General features: G+C 39.7%; 1 non-coding gene across 1 annotated transcript; it reads left to right on the top strand.

The window, feature by feature from the left end:
- Positions 1-511: 511 nt before the first annotated feature.
- LOC118150862 (U1 spliceosomal RNA) lies at positions 512-675 on the top strand. The gene has a single exon (XR_004738987.1). It is a non-coding gene; the product is annotated as a U1 spliceosomal RNA (small nuclear RNA).
- The last annotated feature ends 7292 nt before the right edge of the window (positions 676-7967 follow it).

The raw sequence follows: 7967 nt of genomic DNA, 5'->3' as shown, positions 1-7967 counted from the left end.
TGGACTTCCAATAAGCAACTTTTAAATCGACTGCTTACCTGCTTCTGTTCATATGTTTATATATGTCTTTGTATGAATGTATGTATGTTTGTACATTACATATATGCCCTATTTTATGGTATTACTAAACTATTTTATAAAATCTTTTAAGGAAGTTCTATTCCAATTAGCTGGGGAATAAATAAGGGCTCGAGTAAATTATTTCAAAAATCTCAGAAATATGAAAATAACACAAATGTATTTTTTTCTAAGTTCACATAATTTAGGTAGATCATTGGTAAATAAAGCTTGCTTTAAAATTGTTGATAACATAAAAATAGAAATGTTTTCAGAATTGTTTGTTTTTCCTGGGTTGCTGGTCAGACAGATTTGTGTCTGCTAGATGTTTAAGACCACAAAATCATAAATCCAACCTAAGAGCAAAACATGCAGTAAAAATGAATGCACATCAATCACGGGTATAAAAAATTTAAAAAGAGAGAAGAGTGATGTTCAACTTTTTAAGTTTCTCATACTTACCTGGCAGGGGAGATACCATGATCACGAAGGTGGTTTTCCCAGGGAGAGGCTTATCCATTGCACTCTGGATGTACTGACCCCTGCGATTTCCCCACATGTGCAAAACTCGACTGCATGATTTGTGGTAGTGGGGAACTGAATTCGCGCTTTCCCCTGGTTAAAAAAAAAAAATTAAGTTTCTTTGCTTCTGTGATATTTTTCATACTTGCCTGATTTGTCAACAAAATAAAATAATTAAGATGATAATATAGAGAAGACTTTTCCCTCTGAGACTTTGATAACTAACAGCAGGCAAATTAACAGAAGAAAAGGTATACAGATTTATCGAGGAGGGTTATCACAGGAAAGAAACTGAATCCACCCACCCGCATCAATAAGCAGTGAGATTTAGGAGCTTGCACGTTCTCTTCATAGGGAAGAGAGGAAGGAGAATGTAGACAATTTAGGGTAGATTAAATGATTTGAGGGAAAGATAAGTAGGCTCCAGGAGGAATCGATGATGGTTTGCCGTCGTTCATCTGGATAGTGTCGACTTCTAGTTTTCTCTCCTGTCTTAGGAGTTGGTCTTCTCTGGTTGGTGGATCTCTGTTTAGGCAGATAAGGGAAATTCAGAGAAAGGCCCTCCCTGCATTTGCTAGTTTTTAAGTACCTTCGGCCTTAAGTGATCATATACCAAAGTGGCATGTTTCAGGGTGGCCCTTCTTGAAGTCCTTCAATGGCTAGCTTTGTTTAATGTCTCATGAAATTTTTCATGAGCAATTCAAGCAAAATTGTTCAGAGCAAGTGATAAGGAGGAGGTGGAGCAAGGTGGCCAAATAGAAGCCTCCATCCATCCGCCTCCGCACAGGAACATCAAATCTACAACTACGTACACAAAAAAGTAACTTCATAAGAACCAAAAATCAGGTGTGTGATCACAGTACCTGGTTTTAACTTCATATTGCCGAAGGAGGCACTGAAGGGGGTAGGAAAACCAGTCTTGATTTACTGACACCACCATCCCCATCCCTGTGGCAGCAGCCACATGGTGTGGAGAATCTGTGTGCTTGGGGGCGGGAGAAGTGAGTGACTGTGGGACTGTGCATTGGGACTCAGTGCTGCCAACACTAGGCAGAACTCAGCCAATGCCCAGGGAGTAAACATTTAGATCAGCTGTAGCCAGAGACGAACCACCCAGCCTAGTGTTCAAAACATGATGTTGGCAAGCCTCACCACCATGGGCGAAAGTGCTATGGGACCTTAAATAAACTTGAAATGCTATCTAGGCTACAAGAACTGCAACTCCTAGGCAAATCTTAGTGCTGTGCTGGACTCGAAGCCGGTGGATGTGGGAGGCATACAACCTAATGAGACACAGGTTGAAGTGGCTAAAGGAGTGCTTGCATCACTCCCCTCCACCTGAAGGCAGTGTAGCTTGTAGCTCCAAAAGGGACTCTTTTTTTTCCACTTGAGGAGAGGACAGGGAAGAGTAAATGGGACTTTGCTTTGCAGCTTGGATACCATCTCAGCCACGGTAGAATAGAGCACCAAGCAGAGTTGTGAGACTTATTCCAGACTCTAGCTCTCAGATATTTCTTGAGACACCCTGAGCCAGAAGGGAACCCACTGCCTTGAAAGGAAGAATCCAGTCCAGGCAAGATTCATCACCTTATGACTAAAGAGCCCTTGGGCTCCAAATAATCAGTAGTGGTAACCAGCCAGTATATGCTGTGGCCCTTGGGTGAGATTCTGAGACATGCTGGCTTCAGGTGAGACTGAGCACATTCCCAGCTGAGGTGGTTATGGGGCAAAATTCCTTCTGTTTGACAAAAGTGGAGAGAAGAGTAAAGGAGACTTTGTCTTGCATCTTAGGAACCAGCTCAGCCACAGAGAAGTAGAGCACCAAGCAGTCTTCTTAGGGTCCCTAATCCAGGCCTTGCTTCTTAGATGGCATGTCCGGACTCACCACTGCCCTGAAGGTGAGTCCCAGGCCAGACAGCATTCAGCACAAGCTGACTGAAGAGTTCTTGGCCTTAGCTGAACATCAGTGGTACCCTGGCAGTACTTTCTGTGGGCCTGTAATAGTGGTGGACATAGGGAGAGGCTCTTCTACCTTAGGAAACAGAAAGAGTGGGAAGGACTTCGTCTTGTGGTTTTTGGTGCCAGTTTAGCTGTAGTAGACAACCAGGTAGATTTTTAAGGTTCCTGACTCCAGACCCTTGTTCATGGACAGCATCTCTGGGTCTTCCCAGGGCTCTGAAAAACTTGCCACCATGAAAGGAAGGACACAAGACTGAATGGCTTCACCAGCTGCTGATTGTAGAGCCCTAGGACCTTAAGCAAATATAGATAGTAGCCAGGTGGTAGTTAGAACAGGCCTTGGGCAAGACCCAGTGCTGAGCTGGCTTCAGGCCTGACCCGGCACAGTCCCAGCTGTGTAGTCACCAGGCTGCTTGTGTTAGACATCCATCAGCTCCAGGCAGCTCAGCACACAGAGAGAAACTCTGTTTGGGAGAAAGTAAGGAAAAAGGACAAGAGTCTCTGGTAATCTAGAGAATTTATCCAGATCTTATCCAAGACCACCAAGGCAGAAGCTCTTATGAGTCCACAAGAACTAAAGCATTACTGGGCTTGGGGTACCGTCTAATGCAGATATGGCTGCAGTGACCAAAACCTTAGATCATAACATCCAAGTTCCTTCAACAACCTGGAAAGACTTCCCAAGAAGTTCAGGTAAAAAGCCCAAACTGTGAAGACTACAATAAATACCTAGCTCTTCAATGCCCAGATACCAAAGAATATCTATAAGCACCAACACCATCCAGGAAAACATGGTATCATCAGGTGAACTAAATTAGGTGCCAGGGGCCAATTTGAGAGAGACAGAGATATGTGACCTTTCAAGCAAAGAATTCAAAATTGCTGTGTTGAGGAAACTCAAAGGAATTCAAGGTAACACAGAGAAGGAAATCAGAATCCTATCAGATAAATTCAATAAACAAACTGAAATAATTAAAAGGAATCAAGCAGATATTCTGGAGTTGAAAAGTGAAACTGACATTCTGAAGAATGCATCAGAGTCTCTCAGTAGCAGAATTGATCAAGCAGAACAAAGAATTAGTGAGCCCGAAGACAGGCTATTTGAAGATACACAGTCGGAGGGGACAACAGAAAAAAAGAATTCTAAAAAAGCATGGCTACAAATATAGAAATTAGCCTCAAAAGAGCACATCTAAGAGATATTGTCCCTAAAAGGGAAGCTGAGAGAAAGATGGTAATAGAAAGTTTATTCAAGTGGATAATAACAGAGAACTTCCCAAACATAGAGAAATACATCAATATTCAATCACAAAAAGCTTACAGAGCACCAAGAAGTTTTAACACAAAGAAGACCACCTCAAGGCATTCAATAATTGAACTCTCAAAGGTCAAGGATTAAAAAAAAGGATCCTAAAAGCAGAAAGGGGAAAGCAACAAATAACATACAATGGAATGCCAGTACATCTGAAAGCAGACTTTTCAGTGGAAACCTTGCAGGCCAGGAGAGAGTGGCATGACATATTTAAAATGCTGAAGGAAAAAAACTTTTACCCTAGAATAGTAATATCTGGTGAAAATATCCTTCAAACATAAAGGAGAAATAAAAATTTTCCCAGACAAACAAAAGCTAAAAGGTTTCATCAACACCAGGGCTGTCCTATAAGAAATGCTAAAGGGAGTTCTTCAAGCAAAAGAAAAGGACATTAATGACAAATAAGAAATCATCTGAAGGTATGAAACTCACTGGTAATAATAAGTACATAGAAAAACACAGAATATTATAGCATTGTAATCATGGTGTGTAAAAACTACTCATATTTTAAGTAGAAAGGCAAAAACATAAACTGATCAAAAATAACTACAACCGTTTTTCAAGATGTAGTACAATAAAATATAAATTGAAACAGCAAAAAGTTAAAATGCAGGGAGACAAAGTTGTATAGAGTTTTTATTAGTTTTGTTTTTGTTTATGCTATCAATGTTGTCACTGGTTTAAAATAATGGGTTATAAGATAGTATTTGCAAGCCTCAGGGTAACCTCAAACCAAAAAACATACAAAAAATACACAAAAAATAAAAAGCAAGAAGTAAAAACATACTACCAGAGAAAATTGCCTTCACTGAAAGGAAGACAGGAAGGAAAAGACGAAGGAAGAGAAGACCAAAAAACAACCAGAAAACAAATAATAAAATGACAGGAGTAAGTCCTTATTTATCAATAACAACATTTAATATAAATAGAGTAAACTCTCCTATCAAAAGTTATAGAGCAGCTGAATGAATAGAAGAACAAGACCTAGTCTGGGCGCAGTGGATCACACCTGTAATCCCAGAACTTTGGGAGGTTGAGGTGGGCTAATCACCTAAGGTCCAGAGTTCAAGACCAGACTGACCAATATAGAGAAATCCCGTCTCTGCTAAAAATACAAGAAATTAGCCAGGCGCGGTGCCATATGCCTGTAATTCCAGCTACTTGGGACGCTGAGGCAGGAGAATTGCTTGAACTGGGGAGGTGGAGGTTGTGGTGAGCTGAGATCACTCCATTGCACTCCAGCCTAGGCAACAAGAGCAAAACTCCATCTCAAAAAGAAAAACAAGACCCAATAATTTGTTGCCCACAAGAAACACACTTCACCCATAAAGAAGCACATAGACTGAAAATAAAGGGTTGAAAAAAAGATATTCCATGCAAATGGAAAACAAACAAGAGCAAGAGTACCTATACTTATAACAGATAAAGTAGATTTCAAGACAAAAAGTATGAGAAAAGACAAAGAAGATCATTATATGATAATAAAGGGGTCAATTCAGCAATTTTAAATATATGTGCAACCAACACTAGAGCATCCAGATATAGAAAGCAAATAATAGCCAAAGCTATCCTGAGCAAAAAGAATAAAACCAGAGGAATTATATTATCTGACTTCAAATTATACTACAGAACTATAGTAACCAAAACAGCATGGTACTGGCATAAAAACAGACACATAGACCAATGGAACACAATAGAGAACACACGAACAAATCCATACATCTACAGTAAACTCACTTTAGACAAAGGTGCCAAAAACATACATTGGGGAAACGATGGTCTCTTCAATAAATGGTGCTGTGAAAATTGGAGATCCATATGCAGAAGAATGAAACTAGATTCCTATCTCTTGCCATATGCCAAAATCAAATCAAAATGGATTAAAGACTTAAATTCAAGGCCTCAAACTATGAAACTAGTACAAGAAAACGTTGGGAAAAATCTCCATGATATTGGACTGGGCAAAGATTTCTTGCATAATATCCCATAAGCACAGACAACCAAAGCAAAAAATGGGTAAATGGGATCACAGCAAGTTAAAAAGCTTCTGCACAGCAAAGGAAACTATTAACAAAGTGAAGAGACAACCCACAGAATGGGAGAAAATATTTGCAAACTATCTATCTGACAAGGAATTAATAATCAGAATATGTAAGGAGTTCAAACAACTCTATAGGAAAAAATTATAATAATCTGATTGCTTAAATGCACAAAAGATTTGAACAGACTGAGAAAAAAGATGTAGAGATGGAAAACAGGTTTATGAAAAGGTGCTCAACACCACTGATCATCAGAGAAATGCAAATCAAAACTGCAGTGAGATATTATCTCACTCCAGTTAAAATGGCTTTTATCCAAAAGTCAGGCAATAACAAATGCTAGAGAAAATGCGGAGAAAAGGGAACCTTCATACACTGTTGGTCGGAATGTAAATTAGTGCAACCACTATGGAGAAGAGTTCAGAGGTTCCTCAAAAAACTGAAACTTGAACTACCATGTGGTCCAGCAATCTCACTATATACCCTAACAGGGTATATACTCAAAAGAAAGGAAATCAGTATATCAAAGAGGTATCTGTATGCTCATGTTTACTGTAGCACTATTCAAAATAGCCAAGATTTGGAAACAACCTAAGTGTCCATCAACAAAGAAATGGATAAAGAAGCCCGTAGTGTGATGCCTCCCACTGTGTTCTTTTTACTTAGAATTGACTTGGCTATGTGGGCTCTCTTTTGGTTCCATATGAAGTTTAAGGTGCCTTTTTCCAGTTCTGTGAAGAAGGTCATTGGTAGCTTGATGGGGATAGCGTTGATTCTGTAAATTACTTTGGGCAGTATGACCACTTTCACAATATTGATTCTTCCTAACCATGAACATGGAATGTTTCTCCATCTGTTTGTGTCCTCTCTTATTTAATTGAGCAGTGGTTTGTAGTTCTCCTTGAAGAGGTCCCTTACATTCCTTATTAGTTGTATTCCTAGGTATTTTATTCTCTTTGTAGCAATTGTGAATGGCAGTTCGTTCTTGATTTGGCTCTCTTTAAGTCTGTTATTGGTGTATAGGAATGCTTGTGATTTTTGCACATTGATTTTGTATCCTGAGACTTTGCTGAAGTTGCTTATCAGTTTCAGGAGTTTTTAGGCTGAGGCGATGGGGTCTTCTAGGTATACTATCATGTCGTCTGCAAATAGAGACAATTTGACTTCCTCCTTTCCTATTTGAATACACTTTATTTCTTTTTCTTGCCTGATTGTTCTGGCCAGAACTTCCAGTACTATATTGAATAGGAGTGATGAGAGAGGGCATCCTTGTCTAGTGCCAGATTTCAAAGGGAATGCTTCCAGTTTTTGCCCATTCAGTATGATATTGGCTATAAATCGTTCTACTATAAGGACACATGCACACGAATGTTCATTGCAGCACTGTTTACAATAGCAAAGACCTGGAATCAACCCAAATGCACATCGATGATAGACTGGACTGGGAAAATGTGGCACATATACACCATGGAATATTATGCAGCAATCAAAAACGATGAGTTTGTGTCCTTTGTAGGAACATGGACGAACCTGGAGAACATCATTGTCAGCAAACTGACACAGCAGAAAATGAAATACCGCATGTTCTCACTCATAGGCGGGTGTTGAACAATAAGAACACATGGACACAGGGAGGGGAGCACTACACACTGGGGTCTGTTGGGGAGGGACAGCGGGGGAGGGGAGTTGGGGAGAGATAGCATGGGGAGAAATGCCAGATATAGGTGAAGGGGAGGAAGGCAGCAAATCACACTGCCACGTGTGTACCTATGCAACTATCTTGCATGTTCTTTACATGTACCCCAAAACCTAAAATGCAATTAAAAAAAACAAATGGATAAAAAAATGTGGTACATGCACACAATGGAGTAACTATTCAGCCATTAAAAAGGAGATCCTGTCATTTGCAACAACACAGATGGAACTGGAGATCATTATGTTAAGTGAAATAAACCAGGCATAAAAAGACAAAATTCACTTATTCTCACTTATTTGTGGGAATCTAAAAACCAAATTAATGGAATTCACGGAGATAGAGAGTAGAAGGATGGTTACCAGAGGATGGGAAGAGTAGTGAG

Source organism: Callithrix jacchus, chromosome X (genome assembly GCF_049354715.1).
Source record: "Callithrix jacchus isolate 240 chromosome X, calJac240_pri, whole genome shotgun sequence".
NCBI classification, from domain to species: domain Eukaryota; kingdom Metazoa; phylum Chordata; class Mammalia; order Primates; family Cebidae; genus Callithrix; species Callithrix jacchus.
This window is presented reverse-complemented; position numbering and strand designations above follow the sequence as displayed.